Below are 24,231 nucleotides of genomic sequence, written 5' to 3'. Positions count from 1 at the left end.
AAATGGTCACCATCCAGTGGTGTCATAAATACCAAGTCAGGCCTTGTTGCTCCTTGTCAAAAGATAGCAGGGAAAACGCATCCTCCCAATGCGATTCGTTTTAAAAACTCTTCAGGGGAGTCTCTCCAATGATTCTCTGCACATCGTCATTATTAAGATGAGTATTATAATATTATGCCCCAGCGGACTGTAAATAGATGAGAAGCAATAATAAGCCCAGAGTCCATTCATACTGAAGACAAAAAAGGTCAGTAATTATACCAAGGTATGCTCACCAGACACGTCCTTCACAACCAGACTCAAACAAAATGTGCCACGCTGTCAGCTATGAGCAGCGCCATTTTATAGAACCCACGCATGCGCAGTATAGTCCAGACACGTCAGTGACGTCTTCACTGGGGATACCGTTCCCGGAAGTAACGCGTCACCGCTAGTGATGTCGGCCGCATCATAACAGAAGTGCCGCCCACATTAACCCATTACAACCCGCTAAGGTCAGTGAGTGCTTGGAATAACAATTTACCCACTGAGGAGAAAAACAAATCCTCAATCTCGCCCGTAGTGATAGCATTCCAGCATAAGACATAGTAATGCATCGGGGTATAAAACCACCAGTGTCGGTAACAACATATCTTACACAATGTACGGTTACATCCTCAATTCATTATCAGAACCAGTAAAAGCAATCATAGCAGGGATTCTTTTAGCAAAAACCTAGTTCCCAAAAGACATATCTATATGGATCATAGAAGTTACACGAAAAAAATCGCCAAAATAGAGGTCATGGAGAAAAAGCTAATCTGGGTAGATGCTATTTCTGTATTATAGCCTAAAAACAGGAAGGGTAGACCAGCACGACATCAGGAGAGAAAAACAAGAAATAAACAAAATTAGAAACCTGGGAAAATAAGGGCCACCTCAGTAACCATGCACTCATACAGACGGTATGCTGGAACGCTATTGCTACGGGCGAGATTGAGGATTTGTTTTTCTCCTCAGCGGGTAAATTGTTGTTCCAAGCACTCACTGACCTTAGCGGGTTGTAGTGGGTTAATATGGGCAGCAATTCTGTTACGATGCGGCCGACATCACTAGCGGTGACGTGTTACTTCCGGGAACGGAATCCCCAGTGAAGACGTCACTGACGTGTCTGGACTATACTGCGCATGCGTGGGTTCTATAAAATGGCGCTGCCCATAGCTGACAGCGCGGCACATTTTGTTTGAGTCTGGTTGTGAAGGACGTGTCTAGTGAGTATACCTTGGTATAATTACTGACCTTTTTTGTCTTCAGTATGAATGGACTCTGGGCTTATTATTGCTTTTCATCTATTTACAGCCCGCTGGGGCATAATATTATAATACTCGTCTTAATAATGACGATGTGCAGAGAATCATTGGAGAGACTTCCCTGAAGAGTTTTTAAAATGAAACGTGTTGGGAGGATGCGTTTTCCCTGCTATCATTTGACAAGGAGCAACAAGGCGTGACTTGGTATTTATGACACCACTGGATGGTGACCATTTGTTTTGAACCTTGGCTTCTAAATTGATGCCCATTAGGCCCCTTTCACACGTCAGTGATTCTGGTACGTTTGTGCTTTTTTTTAAACGTACCAGAATCACTGACATACGCAGACCCATTCTATTGAATGGGTCTGCTCACACGTCAGTGATTTTTCACTGCACGTGTCTCCGTGCAGCGTACCCACGTGTGCGTGATTGCTGCACGGAGACATGTCCATTTTTTTCTGGCATCACTGATGTTCCACGGACCACGCAGTGGTGTGGTCCGTGAAACACGTGCCAGAAAAAAGCGTGCTTTTAAAATAAAAAACATTTTAACTCACCCAGCGTCCAGCGATGTCCTCTGCAGCCCGTTCTCCCTGCTGCTTCTAAGCCGGCTGATTACTGTCGCGCTCCTGCAGGGGTCACCGCCGGCCGGATGCTGCGTCGCGGGAGCGATCAGCACCATGGACAGCGGGAGCGGGCGCAGGTGAGTGAATCTTTAAGTGCAATCACGGGCCACGGAGAACGGAGCCCTGATTGCACTTAGACAACCCACGTGTGCCGTGATTTTCGGCACACGCAGGGACATGTGCGTGTTTTACACGCCAGTGAAAAACGTCACTGTTTTTCACTGACGTGTGAAACGGGCCTTATCTGAATGCGGTAAGACAATTTTTTTCTTGGAGGGACCCACACTGTAGTGAGGAAGGTGGGAGCCCTTCTTTATTGTATCGGTCTTATACCAGCATTAGAAGTCCCATCATTCTGAACCATATCACCTGACAAAAAGGCGGTTCCTTGTTTGAGTGATGTGGGATTTAGCATCCTGATTTTTCATGTCTGGATATTTGGGACGTTTCTGCTTATGTGCCTGACACCTGTCCCTAGCCCATTTGAGCTTGGTGGCTATTGTGGACTGTGTGTCTTCTGTTTGTATGACACGTTTTACTTAATGACTTGTTGTCATTTTTTAATACACTAATTAAAAGTTAATTTTTAGGTGTTTTTCTTTCTAAGGACTATTCACCCCTTTGCTACATTCGGCACAGCCAACCAGAAACTCTAGTCACGCCCCCTTAGGGACAGATAGACACACCAGTGCGCGTGACCAGGCGGTTGGAACATGCCCACCCAGGGGTCTAGACAGCCCGGGGTGGGAAAACAGGCAGAAAGGGCTTTGAGTTCAGTTTGGAGAGGAGTGTGGGCTGGAGCTAAGTGTAGCTCCAGCAGTGAAGTTCAAGTTGAACGGTACCAGGGTAGGAGCCCTGGTGCCACTGCTAGGAGGCAGACGGTGGTCTCTGTCAGCAGGAGACGGGAAGCTGGCTCGGCAGAACCGAGGTGGACCGGGACAGGGTTGTAGCCCGCCGGTACCTACACCGGAGACCTGACCGGAAACCGTGCACAAAGGGGGGTACTCGGACCCTGAAGCCAGCACCAGAACCTACTGGAACTGGTTAATTAACCGATTGAGGCCAGAACTAGAGGTCCTGTCCCACCCAAAGTCCCTCATAGAAAACAACAGCCATCCGATGAGGGATAATAGGTCACCGCCAAGGCCCATAGATCCCACAGCCAGCGTCTGCGGACACGGCTCTTTAGGCCACATCCAGCCGGGAGTGGACTCCTGAGTTTCATACTAGGAAAATCCACCTTACACAAAGAAGTGCAGAAAAAGGATAGAGACCACCAGCCGAGTGCGGGACCCCGAAAGCAACCGGCCACGGCACCGGCCACCACCACCTTGGTTTACCAGAGACTTGTGTGTGTTACTGACCGTGAGTACTCCAGCACCCCTTGCGGTCGCCATCCCCTGCACCGAGCCACCGGGTCTCGGGGCCACCATCCCTGCCCACGGAGGGGTTAACAACTTGCTGCACAACTTCTCCCCCGGGTGCCCCATAACAGCAGCGGTATTCCACCTCACCACACACCGTGGGTGGCGTCACAAACCTACTACGGCCTAGCCCGTACGTCTACGTCCCCCCATTTATTCGGCGTGTCCGTGAGACCCCCGGGTCCAGAGACCCTCGAGCCACCACCCCAGAAGGCCCCGACCCAAGCAGCGCCGACTGCTGGCACGGGGGCGGCACACCCCGAAACTTGGCATCACGAACAGGATACTTACCCATCCACTTACCTTGTGGAAGTGTGCTTTGTATTGGACAGTCAGTGGTGATCCGTTGCAAAATTTTCAGAAGTCACCATCTTTGCCGCCATTTTGGCATGAAAAACTTCAGCCCAGCGTCTTCTTCCCCACAAAAAGGACGCAAAAGCCCCGTCCCCTGAGAACGCGGCCGGAAAGCGAGCCCGGAAGTCGAAAAACTAAACTAGCAGGCCGCAAGAAGGAGTGCCGGCAAAAGACCAAGGGGGATCGGGTGAAGATTCTGCGACATGTGACCGAGTGGATAAAGGGCAGGGACTCCAGGTCCCTGACACCCTTATTTTTCCTGGACACCATCAGAGCAACATGGCCGACCCGTCTGGCAAGCCTGGAGTGCAGGGGCCCGTGCCCAGAACGGCGGCCTGGGTAGAAGCCAAGACGGAGCGCATGTGCCAAATGGGTCTGGAAGAAACAAGGGAAAAGGGGCTAACGGATCGAGAAATTGAAGGAACTGTCAACTTCAATGGAGGAAACCTGATATGGGGTTGTATCACAGCGAAAGGTGTTGGATATCTGATCAGGATTGATGGTGGTCTCTATGCTGAGCTATATGCGAGTATAATACAAGATGAGCTACTTCATACACTCGAGTGGGTATGTATCACAGGGTATGTAATGACAGAACAGGGGCTCCTAGGCTGGCCCTCAGACTCGAGACACCGTGCTGTCCCTTATCTCAGAGGTAGCTTGATGGTAGCCAGGTCTGAGCCCTGATCTTACTCCCCGTCTCCCCAACCCTTGGAGTGGACCAGAAAACACGACAACGAAAGCCCCACAAAGTCACATGGACAAGGGAAAACGGAAACATGTACACACTGCACTCAAAACACACAGAAGATAAAATACGCGTACAATGGAACAACGGAAAAGGGAATGAAGTAACTCACAACAGGGGAACATTCACACCACTCAATATTGCAACAATGATCACCATAAACAGGTTTACCAATAAAACTCGAATCGCTGGAGAAAATGCTGAAGTTATAATTGGCACTGAGTAGTAAGATCCAAGATCTTATATTGAAAGTAGATGACTTTTCCCTCCCCCACTACACCCGATTGTGACTGGCATTGGCTCCCTGAATGAACATCTGTCAGTCTGGCTGGATGACCTGTTACAGCCTATGGAAAAAATTATGCCAGTTTATATTAAAGACACTAAAGAGCTACTACAAACATTGAAGAACATCAAATGGGAAGAAAGAAATAAGTGGGAGACTTTGGATGTGGTTTCATTATACTCCACTTTACCACATGACTTGTCTTTGGAGGCAGTGACTTACCATCTGTTGAAACGCTCTGCCTATTCACCTGATCTTAAAATGTATATGGTGAATGTGACTGAATTTCTCCAATTTTTTTATGTTTCATGGGTCTTTTTATTTACAAGTGGAGGGCTGCTCAATGGGGGCCAAGTTTTCTCCATCTTTGGTGAATCTTTTTATGTCATGGAAGGAGGAAACTCATCTATATAGAGTCTACAACCCCTTCCTTCCATCCCTCTATTGGTACAGTCGGTATATTGATGACAGTTTGATTATTTGGAGTGCTCCCACCACAATACAAGATTTTCTAAGCTACATTAACTCTAATACCCTGAATCTCTGTTTTACTATGCAGGATTATACTAATGAAGTGCCTTTCCTAGATATATATATCAAGGGGGATAGTACTATAGGTGACATCAGTAATACTCTATACAGAAAGTATATTAGCAGCAATACAATCTTATATTCTCATAGTAGCCACCCCAAACATATCGTTAGGAATCTTCCTAATTGTGAATTGATCAGAGCTAGAAGATCCTGCATGTTTATTACTGACTTCACACACTCTGGATATAACCTTAAACAAAGATTAAAACTCAGGGGATACTAGCATAGACATCTGGAAATTGCCTAATGAGAAGTGCAAAATTTAGATGGAGACTCACTTTTAAATCAACAGAAACCCAATAAGATTCTTCAAAACAAATTGGTGTGGATTTTCATAAGATGAACCAATGTGTTATTCAATACTTACCTGTCCTTTATCAGGATCTACCGTTGGCTAATATCCTCAATATGTCGCCAGACGAGGCACAACCAATGGAAATATGGTCTCCCAAAGTTTTTTTGAAAGCCACAAATATAACAATACTTGGCTCACCCCTATGGGTTTGTATCCTCGTACCTTGCCCAGATGTGGGCTTTGTAAGTATATTCCAAAAACTAAACAATTATTTTCTTATGCTAATCACACTAGCTATAACATCAAGTCATTCATCAACTGTGAATCCACACATGTGGATTACAATATAGTATGTACAGCATGCAAAAATGCAGTATATAGGGAAGACCAATAGAAAATTAAAAAGAAGAATTTCTGAACACATATATAGGCGGGCTTTGCACGCTGCGACATCGGTAACAATGTGTTACCGATGCTGCAGCGATAGTCCCGCCCCCATCGCACGTTCGATATATAGTGAAAGCTGCCGTAGCGATTATTATCGCTACGGCAGCTTTACACGCACATACCTGCCGTGCGACGTCCCTCTGGCCGGCGACCCGCCTCCTTCCTTAGGGGGCGGGTCGTGCGGCGTCACAGTGACGTCACACGGCAGGCGGCCAATTGAAGTGGCCACCTCCGTCCTTCTCATTGCAGCCGGGAGGCAGGTAAGGTGAAGTTCCTCGCTCCTGCGGCTTCACACACAGCGATGTGTGCGGCCGCAGGAACGAGGAACTACATCGTACCTGTCGCTCCCCCGGCATTATGGAAATGTCGGAGGCTGCAGCGATGATACGATGACGACGATTTTGCGCTCGTTCATCGTATCATCTAGGATTTACACACTACGACATCGCAAGTGACGCCGGATGTGCGTCACTTTCGATTTGACCCCACCGACATCGCACCTGCGATGTCGTAGTGTGCAAAGCCCGCCATACACTCAACTTCAAAACAATGTGACCAAAAATAAAAAACCTTTGCCTGTGGTTTCCAGACATTTTCTTGAAATATATCCTGTTGACCTTACTCACTTTCAATGTATGTGTATAGTAAATGTCAGTAAACCTAAATGGGGGACGATTGGGGTTGTCAGGTCTTCATACAAGAGGCCAAATGCATCCTCAACTTTGACACATGTGTAGATCTGAAAGAAGGGCTCTCCCAATTATGAAGTGATGCGTCATAATTGGGAAAGCCCTTTTTTCAGGTCTATACTTTGGTATGGGGTCAAATTTCTCCTCTTAGGGGAAGTCTTGTAGATTAATGAATTTAGACACGTGTACCTGAGGGCATGAACTTTAGATTTGACTTGTTTTATCTATATTAATCCAAATCACCCCCTTTTTTTTCTTATTACTATTTGTACAAGTGTGCTTACCTACTAATGGGATTTTTCCGATGTCCCCGGTGATTTTACCTACTGTGATTGTCGGTGGCATCCGACCAACTGTGGACTATTTTTCCATTTCATACAAGACTACGTTTTTCAGTGCCATTAAATTCTTACTAAATATTTTTTGTCAATACCTTCTTCCACTAACGTTTATGCTGTAGTTTTGTTCACTTGTACTAATTCTTAGTTTTTCTTATTTATTTGAGGCACATATACTCAATTTTTTTTTCCTTCTGCTCAGTTTACCGATATATTGGCCATTCATTCAAATAATTCAGTTTTTCCAGGGTTGCACGTCCTTAATCAAGGTTTCTTTGTTTGCAATTTCAGCATTTAGTTTTAACTGTATCGCCATAACAGCCAACTCAATCTATTTCATTTGTTTATAGCACAGATAGCCTGTTTGTATTTACCCTACATTATACTTGTGAATTGAGGCTAAAAGGATTACTCCTCAGTATTAATCCGTAGTTTTGTGATTTCCTCTAACATTTTTTTTTTGCACATTATTTTATTTTTATGCAACAATGTAACATGATTAATATGGCTTGTGTTCCACAAAGGTTTATGTGTAATATATATATATATATGTATATATATATATATATATATATACATATACACATATATATATATACGTATATATATATATATATATATATATATATATATATATATACGTATATATATATATATATGAAAGGAAAAAAAAGAACATTCGCACACTGCAAAACTACAATAAATTCTACCTAATAAATATTTTTGGAGGTATTTACAATATTAAAATGGCCACTGTAATACTAGCCCAACGCCCCTTCACGGCACCCTCCTTTGCTGGGTCCTACGCTAAACTGCATCTTTTCTGGGTTTTAAAAACCTACCTAGCAGGCTAATGAAGCTGCCAGGAGCTAGAGTGAAAATCAGCAAACTGAGCATCACTCCCTGTTACATGCAATATACAATGAAAACAGAATGAAAACAGGGTTTTTTTATTAGGTAGAATTTATTGTGGTTTTGCAGTGTGCGACTGTTCTTTTTTTGTTCATATATTTCACATCACGTACAGATACGCACCTGTTCACATTTGTAAAGTCAGGTTTGAAGTCAGGTTAGTACCAGCATAGAAAACCGGCAACGGAACCCCTGTTTTCATTCTGTTTTCATTGTTATCAATGCTGCGGTATGTGCGGCTGCGGAATATGCTGTGGATGTCCCGCAGCTGCACGTAACTGCATGTCAATTATTCATGCGGAAATATCTGTGGAATTCCCACTCCTCCACTATGGAGATAGAGGCCGGGACTTCCGAAGGTATTTCCGCACTTGTCCCGCAGGTTTACCGCAACAAAAATGCTCGAATCCCGCAGCTATGGATAGCTGCGGATTCCGGCCAGCAGCTGCGGTAAACCTGCGGACAAACCTGTGGAAAAGTCCACGGGTACATTGTCCCGTGGGCACATAGCCTAAAGCGGGCTTTACACGCTGCGACATCGCTAGCATCGGCTAGCGATGTCGAGCACGATAGCACCCGCCCCCGTTGTATGTGCGATATCGTGTGATCGCTGCCGTAGCGAACATTATTGCTATGGCAGCGTCACTTGCACATACCTGCTCTGCGACGTCGCTGTCACCGGCGAACTGCCTCCTTTCTAAGGTCAGCAGCGTCACTGAACCACCGCCCAATAGAAAAGGAGGGGAAGAGATGAGCGGCCGGAACATGCCGCCCACCTCCTTCCTTACGCATTGCCGGGAGAGGCAGGTAAGGAGATGTTTGTTGCTCCTGCGGTGTCACACACAGCGATGTGTGATGCCGCAGGAACGACAAACAACATCGTACCTGTCGCTGCAGATATTAAGGAAATGAGCGACATGTCAATGAGCAACGATTTTTCACATTTTTGTGCTCGTTGATCGTCGCTCATTTGTGTTACACGCTGCGATGACGGTAACGGCGCCGGATGTGCGTCACTACCGACATGACCCCCGACGATATATCGTTACCGATATCGCAGCGTGTAAAGCCCCCTTTAGACTTAATTGAATCCACCTGATTGTGGGTGAGCACTTATCCATCTAGTAAGTTTTAGGCTTTGGCTATGTGCCCACGCTGAGGAAAATGCGCGGATTTTGCCGCGGATTTCTCACGGAAAAGCCACGGATTTTCCAGAAATCTGCAGCACAGCTACTCCCCAGCCATTTCTATGGCATTTGGGAAATGCTGTGCCCACGCTGCGGATTTTTCCGCAGCGGAAATCGTGCGGATTTTCGTGCGGAAAAATCTGCAGCATGTCAATTATTGTTGCGGATTTTCGTGCGGATTTTGCCTATTCAATTGAGTTAAAAAAAAATGCCAAATCCGCACAAAATCCGCACGTATGAAAAGGTGCGGATTCCGGGGGAAAGCTGCGGATTTTGATGCAGAAAAATCCGCAGATACAGAGTCCCGTGGGCACATAGCCTAAGACCGCACTTTGCGTTCTCCTACTTACAGTTCTAAACGCATGTTTTGGGCTTAATTGATTTGACCAAAGTTGCCTTTTTCAGAACTTTAGCGCTAAAAATGCATGCGTATTTACCGCGTTTTAGATGCGTTTTTAGCGCTTTTTACATGCTTTTTCACCTGCGTTTTGATAGATGCGTTTTGAACATCAAGACACTGCTAAATAAAGATTAAATAGTCAAACATCATGAAAAAAGAGAAAATAAAGTAAAACATATATAATTTTGGAATTAATAAAGAAAATATTTATATTTCATGAAATTATAGCGGTTTTATAATATTTAATGTTAAAATAGCAATAAAATCAAAATTTTCTTGAATTTCATTGTCGGACTATGTGTGTGTGTAAAGGGACATATTATTCTATTATTTTAATGTCAGAAAAGCATGCGTTTTTGAAGTGAAAAACGCATGTTTTCAGCACCTAAAAAGCAGTAACGCAGGAAATTTGAAGTTTCTTGGTTTTTGCCATTTCTCATTGACTTCAATGTTAGCAAAACGCACCCAAAATGGCAAAAACAATTGACATGCTGCTTTTTTGAACGCATGGTTTTTGCCACAAAATATGCAAATTAAATTCAGCGTTTTAAAACGCAAAGTGCGGTCTAGAAATCCCCATTTTCCATAGACTTTGCTGGAAAATCAAAACGCATGCCTTTTGGCATGAAAAAGGTGCATCTCAAAACGGACCTAAAAAGCACCTGAAACGCAGGTGGAAACGCAAAGTGCAGTCTTAGCCTAAGGCCGGTTTCAGACGTTTGTGTTTAATCAGGTACAAGTCACACGCATGGTTATGGTCATACATGTGTCAGACGTGTGACATCCGTGTTTGCATATGTGTGACAGGTACCGGAGAAAACACGGGTCTGTGAAATAAAAAGATTTTCCATATTTACCTGCTTTTTTCTGCTCTGCTGCCTCCCACTCCAGACCGCCGCTCCTTATATTCATTGATTATTCACCACACTCAGTACCTGAAAGCCGGAGCACTTCGGGGACAGTGCTGGGTACAGCACTGCCGAGGACAGCACCACAGGGATAGGTGAGTATTCTGCAAGCACAGTGACATCCAGGAGGTCATTGGAGTTCCCAATGAACTCTTATGACATCCTGATGACACCCCCGCTACAGCTTCACGGGTTCATCAGAGTTCATTGGGAACTGTGATGAGTCCCCGATGCTGTCCCCGCGATGCTCCGGCTTCGAGGTTCTCACTACACACACACACAAACACACACAAATGCATACACTGAGCACATATACACACATGTGTATACACACAAAGCAGACACACATGGATAGCACATACACACACATAGCGCACATGCATGTATACACTGAACATACACACACACTGCTGGATACTCACCTGTCCCCAGCGATGCGGTCCCCAGCACTGGAGTCCCTCGCGATCAGGCCCGGACTGACTATAGGGCAATTCTGGCAAATGCCAGATGGGCCGGTCCCTGTAGTGGGCCGGTGCCTGTAGTGGGCCGCTGTATCTTCAGTCACCGCCGCGCTCCTCAGCAGGAGTGTGAAGTGATGGGGTAGTGTAATTAGTGTGTGTAGGGAGTGATGGGGGTGCATTGTATTGTGTCTGGGGAGGGGGTAATGGGTGGTGCATTGTATTGTGTGTAGGGGAGGGGGTAATAGGAGGTGCATTGTATTGTGTGAGGGAGGAGGGGTAATGGGGGGTGCATTGTATTGTGTGTGTGTGCGTAGAGGGTGATGGAGGGTGTATTGTATTGTGTGTGGGGGAAGGGGTAATGAAGTGTGCATTGTATTGTGTGTGTGTGGGGGGGGGTATGGGAGTGCATTGTACTGTGTGTGTGGGGAGAGGTAATGGGGGTGAATTGTATTGTATGTGTGAGGGTGAGGGGGTTGCATTGTATTGTGTGTTTGTGTGTGAGGGTAATGGGTGTGCATTGTATTGTGTGTGTGTGTGTGCGTGTGTGTGTGTGTGTGTGTGTGTGTGTGGAGGGGTAAAGGGGGTGCATTATATGTGTGTGTTTGTGGGGGGGGTAATTGGGTGCATTGTATTGTGTGTGTGTGTGGGGGGGGGCGTGGAGTCAATAATCGAGGACTAATTAGTGTGATATCAGTGATATTAGTCCTGGACCTGACCGCACAGTTACAATCCCCTGTAGTGACTACAGTGCTTATAGAGTGATTAGGACGCAGGTATGTGGCGGAACAATCCACAAATCAGTTAAGCAAAGAGCAGAAAATACATCAAGGTCTGCTACACACTGCAAAAATGTGTCACATAGTGCCATACAGTACTCACATAGTGCCATACAGTACTCACATAATGCCATGCAGTACTCACATAATGCCATACAGTACTCACATAATGCCATATAGTACTCATATAATGGCATACAGTGCTCATAGTGCCATACAGTGTCACAGAGTGCCATACAGTACTCACATAATGCCATACAGTCTCACATAACGCCATACAGTACTCAAAGAATGGCATACAGTGTCACATAATGCCATACAGTGCTCACATAGTGCCATACAGTGCTCACATATACAAGTCCAGAAATATATTACACATTCACCACAAGTGGGCCTGTGTACCCCCAAATGCCAGGGCTGGATTTTAGTCCCAGTCCGGCCCTGCTCGCGATGCTCCTGGTTCCAGCTCCTCAGTGCTTTGAATATTCAATGAGCATAATGAGCGTTAGTCAGGAGCCGGAAACAGCATCGCTGGAGAGATAAATATAGAAAATATTTTTATTAAAAAGACCCGTGTTTTCTCCGATACGTGTCACACTGATGTCACACGGATCACATCAGTGTGCGATCCGTGTGACACCTGTGCTGCTGGAGATAAAACGGACATGTCTGCGTGTGTGCGGGGCCGTGAGGGGTCACACGGTCCTTGTGAAAACACAGACGTGAGTAACAGCATAGAATAACATGGGTACGTGTGGTATCCGTGTTAAAAACGGATGTCACATGTACCTGAAACACGGACGTCTGAAACCAGCCTAAAATTGTGTAAAATGGTTCAAGGTTTATGTGACTGTAGATATGAGTAAGGATCCTGTGAGATCCGAAATCATCTACCCTGTTTTTAATATCTGTCCTAAGCCATTTTACCCAAGATTTTTAAATAAAGATTTTTTTTCTTTTATTTTTTGTGGGTTTGCTGGACTTGTTCTCCTTATCAGTTTGGACTATGCCTCATTGGTGACCAGCTGGTTTCTTACTCCATGCAGCCTAAGGCTATGTGCGCACGTTGCGTTTTTTCATGCGTTTCCGCAGCGTTTTGAGCTGCAGCATTTTAATGCAAAACTGCATGCATTTTGCTTTCCAGGCAAAGTCAATGGAAATTAGGGCTTTCTTGTGCGCACGATGCTTTTAAAAACGCAGCGTTTTTGTTGACAAAAAATTTTCGAATTCTCTGCACCTGAAGAAGCAGCATGTCAATTGTTTTTACTATTTTGGCAGGGCTTTGGTAACATTGAAGTCAATGAGAATTAACAAAGCATCGTAAAAGAAATTTCTAGCGTTTTACATGCTTTTTTGATGCTAAACGCATGCTTTTTTGTCAAAATCTAAGCATGCATTTTTGGCATTATAGTGAGGTCAAGAGGTTTCCATTTGCCCTCACATCCATTCCGACTTTTAAAAATGAGTCAAACAATACTTTTATTTTATTTTGAACATAATTATTAAATCTCATTAATCATTTTCGGTAAATTATCATTATAGTGTATGATTTAAAGATTATTATTTTTTATTATTTTTTTCATTTTTTTCCTACTGTTTGAATGATTAAACTTTATTTAGTTGTGTATTTGTAGTGAAAACGCATCTCAATTTAAGCACCGAAAATGCAGGTCAAAACGCGGCAAAACACAATAAAAACGCATGCGTATTTTCTGCGTTTATGTGGTCAAAACCAATTTGACAATGACAAATTCTGCCAGAGGATGCGTTCATTTCTGAAAGTTACTCAACACAACGTGCGCACATGGCCTTAAGGCGACGTTACACGCTACGATATTTCGTGCGATCGCATGAGCGATCGCACCCGCCCCCGTCGTTTGTGCATCACGGGCAATTCATTGCCTGTGGTGCACAATGTCGATAACTCCCGTCACACGTACTTACCTCCCTAACGACGTTGCTGTGGGCGATGAACATCCTCTTCCTGAAGGGAGAGGGACGTTCGGCGTCACAGCGACATCACACAGCGGCCATCCAATAGAAGTGGAGGGGCGGAGATGAGCTGCCGGAACATCCCGCCTGTGATGGTGAAATATTGTTGGTCATGTACCATTTTGTGTGGGTTAATGTTTGAGCGTGGTTCACTGTCTTATTTGTACTATTTCTGTGTACATTGTCCCATTTGCAGGTTTAATTTCTCCCCTGCCAGCCTTTTGTTCTTAAGTCGGGGGAGGGGGCGTGGGATCCACCTTCTGTAAACTCTCTGCTTACCTGGGAGATTCAGCCAGTCTGCTTAGAGAACTTGAAGAAGGATTGAACCTCTGGGAGAAGCTATGGCTTCTCAGAGAGAAACTGGACATTTTATTTATCGCTTATTGGATTATATTCATATTTTTGGACTAATTTTTCCATGTGTTTTGTGGATTATGTTATGAACCATTTGATTTGCTTGGAATAAATGCTTATTGGATTGAACAGCCATCGCTCGTGTCGCGGGCGGGGAGGAGGGTGTTAGCACACTACGCTCACCCCCTCTGCTCGGGTCCGGCGGCTGCTGCTCAGTGGTGGCTCGAGCGGTGGGCCGAATCCCAGGGGTTCTCGAGCGACACTCCTCGCCCGTGAGTGAAAGGGGGTTGTTGGGTGTGGGGATTGTTTATTGTCCGTGACGCCACCCACGGTTGTGGTGATTTCACCACCGCTGCTCTATAGGCCCGGGGACGATGGTGTGTAGCAGCGAGATGTTGCGTTGCCCCTCCGTGGGTAGGGGTTGGTGATCCCGGGGCCCGGTGATGGGGTTAGATGCTTGGCCTGGTGGCGCAGGGACGCGGGGGCAGCGCTGTGCCTTGCGGCACTGTGGTACTCACTCAGCCTGAGACGTTGGCACAGTTTTACGGTAAACCACACGGCTGGAAAGACGGTTCCCACGGACGGCTGCACTTGCTCTTCCAGTAGGTAACGGTGATGTGCCTTTGACCTGCACCTAGTGTTTCTGTGTTGGTAGCGATGGGTCCCCACCGGTAACCCGCTCCCCGGCTTCAAGCTGGACCGAAGGAGCTCTCCTTTGCCCGCAGACGCTGGCCCTGAGGAACTGGTGCCCTGGCGGTGGCGGTGTTCCTCCTTAATGGTTGGACTGTTGCCTTCAATCGGGACTTGGTTGTTGGGGGATCTACGTCCCCTTCACTGACGGATTCGGCAAATTATGGCGACTCCTAGCCTTGCCGGGGTCCGAGAGGCCCCTGCCCTGGTGCTGACTGTCCTTTGCACGCTGCTCCAGACCGCCGGGTCACCACCCGTCCGTGGTCCTTCCAGGAACTCCCGAACAGTCACTCCTCTGGACAGTCACCGCCGTTGCTGACCTTGCTGACCCTGTCCTGCACACAGCTGGACTCACTTCAGGCTTTCTTTCTGTCACCTTTCACCTTCCTTCACCTTCCCTTACTCCTCCTTTACCACTTCACTTCCCTAGCTTAACTTCTTGTTTACTCCTTCCACTTCCTCCTCCTAAACTCAACTACTTGGTTCTTCCCGCCTCCAGAGCTGTGAACTCCTCGGTGGGCGGAGCCAACCGCCTGGCCCACCCCCTGGTGTGAACATCAGCCTCTGGAGGAAGGCAACAAGGATTTTGGTTTAGCTTTGGTGTTCCTAACTGGGGTGTAGGGTGTGTTGGTGCATGACCTGTGACCCCTGGCTTGCCCAGGGCATCACACTCGCTCTGTTGATCGTGTGATATGGGAGAAGGACCCCGTGACAACTGGTGGCAGCAGCGGGATCAACAGAGTGCAGCCTAATGGAGATCCACCAACAGAGTGAGTACAGAAACTGGACTGCTTCCAGTCTAAAGGAGAGAACCAAAGATCTAGGCCTGAGCTACCAGGGACTGAGTAAAGAAGCCTTAATTTATCTACTTGTGGGTGAGAGCCAGTCCACCTCCTCCCAGATGTCTGACAGACAAACACTGGGGACGAGGATCCCTGCCCCAAAAAGCCAGTGGGTGGTGTGGTTAGAAGAAGAGGTGACAGCTCTTGGCCCCGGTGTATCTCAGGAATATAAGGAGCAGGCTGCTCGCCGAGCACAAAGGAGACAAGAAGCAATGGAGTCCGACAGAGGGAGTAATGTGAGTTGGAGTGTAAACCCAGAGATCCGGGAGCCTGTGCGGATCACCCGGGCGGACTTCAAGCCATTTGATGAGGCTTCCGGAGATGTGGATGGGTTCTTCAAGGACTTTGAGCAACAGTGTGTCATGTTGGAGGTTCCTCACTCTGGCTGGATGCGTATGTTAGTGGGACTCCTGAATGGAAGCCTGGCAGAGGCTTATCGCACCATTGACTCACAGCAGAACCGGGATTATAACATTGTAAAGCGGACTATCTTGGGTTACCATGCCATCACCCCAGACTCACATAGGGCACAGTTACGAGACCTCCCATGCACCACGGGAGGATCGTTTAGGATGTATGCTCATAAGATGTCCCAGGCATGTCGGAGATGGCTGGAAGCGGAAGACGCCTTCACTGTGGAAGATGTTATACAGGTATTTCTTATAGAACAATTTCTGTACAAGTGTCCCTCAGAAATAGGGGAATGGGTCAGAGAGTGCACGCCATGCACCTTGTTTGGAGCTGCAGCCCTGGTTGATGAGGCCCTTACTATCCGACCACAAAGGAGGGGGCTTCTGGACAATAAGCCACAGCCTGCTCCTGCTCCCCGGCCCTCTGCAGTTATATCTGCCCCTTCAACCAGCCACAGTCCGATGACAACCATGGCTCACAATCCTGGGCCGCAACAGTTCTGACCACGCCCTGGGGGGATCACAAAGAGGAGATGTTATGGGTGCGGACAACCTGGGCACCTGCAATCCAGTTGTCCCACAAGGACTCGGAGAGAGCCCCACGCACCTCCATCTCGTCCAGTACATTTTGTGCATTCCATCCCGCCTTAGGAAGAGTTACCACTACCTCCACCGGAGTGTACCGCTGACCCCTGCACTATAGATGCCCCTGTTGGAGTGTATGGCCTCCGGCCTCTGTCACCAGGTTCTCCTACTGCCTTCTCCAGAATGCCCACTAGAAGGAGTACGATGCAGAGATGTTATTGATGTGGACAGCCTGGGCATTTACAAAACACTTGCCCTGTTGGTTGATTGACGAATGACCTTGCACCAAATCGAACTGTTCATTCTCTACAGCTGAACACAATGTGGGAAGAGTTCTCACCCCTTCAAGTTGACTTGCCTTATGATTCAGACACTCATGGTCGGCCACTAGGGTGTTATGATCCGGAACCATGGAAGACCACCATCAATCATTGGTAAAAGGTGACAAGAGCATTAGCAACTAATCTGACCGCCATCCCCTTACTAACCATCACAACTAGAAGTAGCCGAGGAGTGAACTAACATCCTGTGCACCGCGAACCCAGCCGGAGAACTAGCTATCCTAAAGGAAGGAAAGATGAATAACTCTCTGCCTCAGAAAATAGATAAAGAATAGCAAGCCCCCCACATTCAAAGACTGCGGTGATATAGGAAAACACAATACACAGATAGATGATAGGATTAGCAAAAGGTGAGAACCCCCACTGACTAAAATAGGAAAGGACAGGAAAGGGGCTGATGGTGGCCAGAGAAAAACCCTGCAAAATTCCAAATTCCTGATAGTACAAAAAGGCCCTCAGATCGCATGATCTGCACTCCGTCCTATACCAGGCATTCTTGTCATACCAATGAACAGAAAACAAGAATCATTACAAATTCAAAAAGCCACAAACACATGGACTTATAGGAGCTATACTCCTAACATAACTGCAGGGAGTTTCCCAGCTAAGCAACTGAAAGGGAAGATCCCTGCATGCAAATAAACTGAAAACAACCACAGCAAATGACAAACTCAGATAAGAGCAAAAGAACCAAACAACAAATAAAGAGCTAGCACTTATCTGAGGTAGATGTGGTGTGCAGCAGAATAAAGCAGGCTGGTGAACAAAGAACAACTGACATCCGGCATAGCCTGCTATCAGACCAGGATTTAAATAAGCAGAGAGTTAGCAATGGAAACGCCCATTGCTCAACACACCTGGTCTATGTCCAAACCATTCCTGGCCACAAGAGGGAGCCTCCCAGCAGCCAAAGCATAACTGACATTCACAACACTAGGGGTTCATGGGGTGCGAGCCACAGCCCCGAGTTCCTCTTACCACCAAAGCAAGCACTCACAGGAGGTTGCGCTGGATGGACAGAGAGTCATTGGATTTTGTGATTCTGGGGCATTTCTCACAATAGCTGATTCCCGGGTGGTTCGGCCAGAGGCGATACATCATGGACCAGGGATTGTTATTGAATTGGCTGGAGGACAGAGGAGGAATATCCCAAAGGCGACTGTAGATCTGGACTTTGGCTTTGGGATCAAGCAATGTGTGGTTGGGGTGATGAGCAGCCTGCCTGCAGATATTCTCCTTGGAAATGATGTGGGAGATCTACAATGTCGATTTGTGGGTGCAGGAAACACAGTTTGAGTGAAGGAGGACACAAAGGGAAGCTTGTCCTTCCAATCCTATCGCTGTACAAGGGACTACCTACATCTTCTCCATCCAATACAAGTGTGGAAGCCAACACCGGTATGCTGATGGACTGTCCCAGCAAGAACCATAGACTATTCACAGCTGAGCAACATGAACTTAAGTGAGATGGCCAGAGGTCTGTGTAGACCTCATGGCATACTCACTTATTAAAAAGGAGTGACAGGTTGTGATGTTGGGATATTGTGAGTCATGTACCATTTTGTGTGGGTTAATGTTTGGGCGTGGTTCACTGTGGGAGGCCTAAAACACACATCCGTGAAAACCACGTCCGTGTAAAACGGGCCGTTTTTTGAGTCAGTTTTCCGTTTTTTAGGTCAGTTTTTATGGTATGTGTGGCCTGCGTATGTATCCCGTATGCTAGCCGTATGTGCGTGTGAAATGTCCGTGTGTGCATGTGAAACTTAACTGATATGTGTTTGTGTTGTCCGTGTGGAATGTCCGTGTGTGATGCAAAATGTCATTTACTACATGTCGGCAGACAGCAGACAGAGTAGCGGGATGAGAATGAACTCGGGTGAACTTCACCCGACTTCATTGTCATGCCGCGGCTCTGTGTGTGTGCCGTGTACTGATTAGCGGTCACCTGTGAAGGATTCACCGGTGACCGCTAATCCCCCGAGTGACTGAAGTGTCCCCCCCCTCTCATACTCACCAATCCCCGATCACCGGCTCTGCACGGCGTTCACACTGCTCCGACAGCTTTTTCTAATTTGAAAAAGCCGGCCGCTCATTAAACAATCTCGTATTCCCTGCTTTCCCCGCCCACCGGCGCCTATGATTGGTTGCAGTGAGACACGCCCCCACGCTGAGTGACAGGTGTCTCACTGCACCCAATCACAGCAGCCGGTGGGCGTGTCACTATGGAGTATAGAAATAAATAAATAAATAATTAAAAAAAATGGCGTGCGGTTCCCCCCAAATTTAATACCAGCCAGATAAAGCCATACGGCTAAAGGCTGGTATTCTCAGGATGGGGAGCTCCACGTTATGGGGAGCCCCCCAGCCTAACAATATCAGTCAGCACTCAGCAGCCGCCCAGAATGGCCGCATACATTAGATGCCCCTGTTCTGGGACAGTACCTGGCTCTTCCCGATTTGCCCTGGTGCGTTGGCAAATCGGGGTAATAAAAAGTTATTGGCAGCCCGTAGCTGCCAATAAGTCCTAGATTAATCATGTCAGGCATCTCCCCGAGATACCTTCCATGATTAATCTGTAAATTACAGTAAATAAACACACACAACTGAAAAATCCTTTATTAGAAATAAAAAACACAAACACATTCCCTGGTTCACCAATTTAATCAGCCCCCAAAGCCCTCCATGTCCGGCGGAATCCAGGATGATCCAGCGTCGCTTCCAGCTCTGCTGCATGGAGGTGACCGGAGCTGCAGCAGACACCGCCGCTCCTGTCACCTCCACGCAGCAAATGAAGAGAGCCGCGTGATCGGCTGAGCTGTCATTGAGGTTACCTGGATCCAGCGGTGGATGCAGCGGTGGCCGCGGGTAACCTCAGTGACAGCTCAGCTGATCGCGCTACTCACCTCAGTTGCTGCGTGGAGCTGACAGGAGCGGTGGTGAATAGCGCGATCAGCTGAGCTGTCACTGAGGTTACCCGAGGCCACCGCTGCATCCACCGCTGGATCCAGGTAACCTCAGTGACAGCTCAGCTGATCACGCTGCTCTCTTCATTTGCTGCGTGGAGGTGACAGGAGCGGCGGTGTCTTCTGCAGCTTCGGTCACCTCCATGCAGCAGAGCTGGAAGCGACGCTGGATCATCCTGGATTCCGCCGGACATGGAAGGCTTTTGGGGGCTGATTAAATTGGTGAACCAGGGAATGTGTTTGTGTTTTTTATTTCTAATAAAGGATTTTTCAGTTGTGTGTGTTTATTTACTGTAATTTACAGATTAATCATGGAAGGTATCTCGGGGAGACGCCTGACATGATTAATCTAGGATTTAGTGGCAGCTATGGGCTGCCAATAACTCCTTATTACCCGGATTTGCCAATGCACCAGGGCAAATCGGGAAGAGCCGGGTACTGTCCCAGAACAGTCGCATCTAATGTATGCGGCCATTCTGGGCGGCTGCTGACTGATATTGTTAGGCTGGGGGGCTCCCCATAACGTGGGGCTCCCCATCCTGAGAATACCAGCCTTCAGCCGTATGGCTTTATCTGGCTGGTATTAAATTTGGGGGGAACCGCACGCCGTTTTTTTTAATTATTTATTTATTTATTTCTATACTCCATAGTGACACGCCCACCAGCTGCTGTGATTGGGTGCAGTGACACAGCTGTCACTCAGCGTGGTGGGCGTGTGTGACTGCAACCAATCACAGGCGCCTGTGGGCGGGTAAAACAGGGAATACGAGATTGATTAATGAGCGGCCGGCTTTTTCAAAATAGTAAAAACCGCCGGAGTTTTTATAACAGCCGTGCAGCGCCGCGCCTGAGATCGGGGAACGGTAAGTATGAGAGAGGGGGGAACTGACCGACAGACAGCGAGAGGGACAGATAAGACAGAGAGAGACCGACAGACAGACAGAGAGACCGACCGACAGACTGAGGGAGAGAACGAAACAGAAAAAGAAAAAAGACCGACATCACATGAAAAAAGCACAAAACGTACAGGGAGCAAACAGAGACGTGCGCACAGACCCATTGACTTTCATTGGGTCCATGCAGCGTGTTGCGTGCTGAAAGCAGACATGCTTCCGTGCAAAACGGAGGCACAAACGTAGCACGCACACGGACCCACGGACCTTAATGAAAAACACACATGTGTCCTCAAACATTAGATAACATTGGTGCACGTTTGGCCGTGTCTCTGGTATATACGGAAACGGACCAAACATGCACGTTTTCAACGGATGTGTGTTTCAGGCCTCATGTGTACTGCTTCTCTGTACATTGTTCCATTTGCAGGTGTAATTCCTCACCTGCCAGCCTTTTGTTCCTAAGTCGGGGGAGGGGGCGTGAGATCCACCTACTGTAAAAGCTCTGCTTACCTGGGAGATTCAGGCAGTCTGCTTAGAGAACTTGAAGAAGAAGGATTGAACCTCTGGGAGAAGCTGTGGCTTCTCACAGAGAAACTGGACATTTTATTTATCGCTTATTGGATTATATTCATATTTTTGGACTAATTTTTCCCTGTGTTTTGTGGATTATGTTATGAACCATTTGATTTGCTTGGAATAAATGCTTATTGCATTGAACAGCCATCACTCGCTCTGTTGATTGTGTGATATGGGAGAAGGACCCCGTGACACGGCCCACCTACTTCCTTCCTCATTGCCGGTGGGACGCAGGTAAGCTGTGTTCGTCGTTCCTGGGGTGTCACACGTAGCGATGTGTGCTGCCTCAGGAACGACGAACAACCGGCGCGCAGAAAGAGGAACGATATTATGAAAATGAACGACGTGTCAACGAGCAACGATAAGGTGAGTATTTTTGCTCATTAACAGTCGTTCGGACGTGTCACACGCTACGACATCTCTAACGATGCCGGATGTGCATCACGAATTCCATGACCCCGACGACATGTCATTAGATATATCGTAGCGTGTAATGCCGTCTTAAGGGTATGTGCGCACGTTGCTTTTTACCTGCTTTTTACCTGCTTTTTTGCTGCTTTTTCTTCTGCGCTGTTTAGTGCCAAAATGGATGTGTTCTTCTATTCAAGCAAAGTCTATGGGAATTTGGGTTTCTTGTTCACACTATGTTGTTCAAAATGCTGCCTTTTTGTGGCAGAACTTTGGTCAAAAACTCAGCTTTTCAAAGAAGCAACATGTCAATTGTTTTTGCCATTTGGGTTTTGCACTGCAAAGCTGAGTTTTTGACCAAAGTTCTGCCACAAAAAGGCAGCATTTTGAACAACATAGTGTGTACAAGAAACCCAAATTCCCATAGACTTTGCTTGAATAGAAGAACACATCCATTTTGGCATTAAACAGCGCAGAAGAAAAAGCAGCAAAAAAGCAGGTAAAAAGCAGGTAAAAAGCAACGTGCGCACATACCCTTAGGGTACCTTCACACTTAGCGATGCAGCAGCGATCCGACCAGCGATCTGATCTGGTCAGGATCGCTGCTGCATCGCTACATGGTCGCTGGTGAGCTGTCAAACAGGCAGATCTCACCAGCGACCAGTGAACAGCCCCCAGCCAGCAGCGACGTGCAAGCGACGCTGCGCTTGCACGGAGCCGCCGTCTGGAAGCTGCGGAGACTGGTAACTAAGGTAATCATCGGGTATGGTTACCCGATGTTTACATTAGTTACCAGTGTGAGCAGGGAGCAGGGAGCCGCGCACACTGAGCGCTGGCTCCTTGCTCTCCTAGCTACAGTACACATCGGGTTAATTAACCCGATGTGTAATGCAGCTACATGTGCAGAGAGCAGGGAGCCGTGCACACTGCTTAGCGCTGGCTCCTTGCTCTCCTAGCTGCTGTACACATCGGGTTAATTAACCCGATGTGTACAGCAGCTACATGTGCAGAGAGCCGGAGCCGGCACTGGCAGCGTGAGAGCTGCAGAGGCTGGTAACTAAGGTAAATATCGGGTAACCACCTTGGTTACCCGATGTTTATCTTGGATACAGCTTACCTCAGCTGTCAGACGCCGGCTCCTGCTCCCTGCTCGCTTCATTTGTCGCTCTCTTGCTGTCACACACAGCGATCTGTGTGTCACAGCAGGAGAGCGGCTTTGAAGAAAACGAACCAGGGCTGTGTGTAACGAGCAGCGATCTCGCAGCAGGGGCCAGATCGCTGCTCAGTGTCACACACAGCGAGATCGCTAATGAGGTCACTGCTGCGTCACAAAAAGCGTGACTCAGCAGCGATCTCGGCAGCGAGCTCGCTGTGTGTGAAGCACCCCTTAGTCTCCTCTCAGGGTCTGGATTTCTAGCTGAAGTGGCTGATAAGTATTTTTTTCTCTTCTCTACAGAAGCGAGATGGTTACACTGAATATGGCTGCTCCACATCTTGGTTGATTCCTCAAAGCTTTGTAAAACCATACAGAATTCCAACATCCATGCCCACTCAGTTATGTGCAGAGGCTAAGCTGAATACCAACAGGCATGTTGCAGCTGGTATTCAACTACTGCCCTCTGCTGCTCAGAAAGCCTTACTAACATGTGTAATCTGGAGTTCTAAGGCGTGGTCACGTCACACACCAGGCAGTGAGCTGGCACTTGCAAGCACTGCCAGAACTGTGCCAACTCTTGGAAATGGCCACACAGGCGCTGAACCACTAAGTTTTGCATGTGGGCCAAGCATAGTATGTGTGCAAGCTTGCCAAGCTTCAGAGCCGCCACCAGGTTATGGCCATTATCACACATGACCATGCCTGGTTAACAGAAATTTTAGATATATAAACGTGCCTCACAGTGTCTTATTTGAATGATGTAATCCACTTTGTTTGTCTGGGTCTCCAGCCACAGCTTAGACTCCGAATCTTCTCATGAAAAAGGATAAAGTGGCGAGTCCCATAATTAAAATCTTCATCTTTATTCAACAAATTTTTAAAACATCATGATGGTTGAATTATAGTCTCAACATGTTTCAGGCATGTTTCACTGAGATCATGATGTTTTAAAAATTTGTTGAATAAAGATGAAGATTTTAATTATGGGACTCGCCACTTTATCCTGACCATGCCTGGTTGTAGATTAAGCAGCAAGAGTCACAGTTCAGTCTGGTCTGGTATACCTTTCAACAATTTTGCAAGTGTGCCATACCTACATATTCAATAAAGGTAAGATAAACCTGGCTCACTTTTTAAGTGGGTGCACGGAGAAAACAAATAGTCAAGTAAAATACAAAAAGCCCCGGCACACTCCAAGAATAAGAGAAAAATCTTGATTTTTGAAATATAATTTTTTTATTTGACTTGTGTTAGAAAAGTCCGACGTTTCAACCTTAATTCA

The sequence above is a fragment of the Anomaloglossus baeobatrachus genome, chromosome 2, assembly GCF_048569485.1.
Source record: "Anomaloglossus baeobatrachus isolate aAnoBae1 chromosome 2, aAnoBae1.hap1, whole genome shotgun sequence".
Lineage (NCBI taxonomy): Eukaryota > Metazoa > Chordata > Amphibia > Anura > Aromobatidae > Anomaloglossus > Anomaloglossus baeobatrachus.
The sequence above is the reverse complement of the archived record's forward strand: the minus strand, read 5'-3'. Positions refer to the sequence as shown.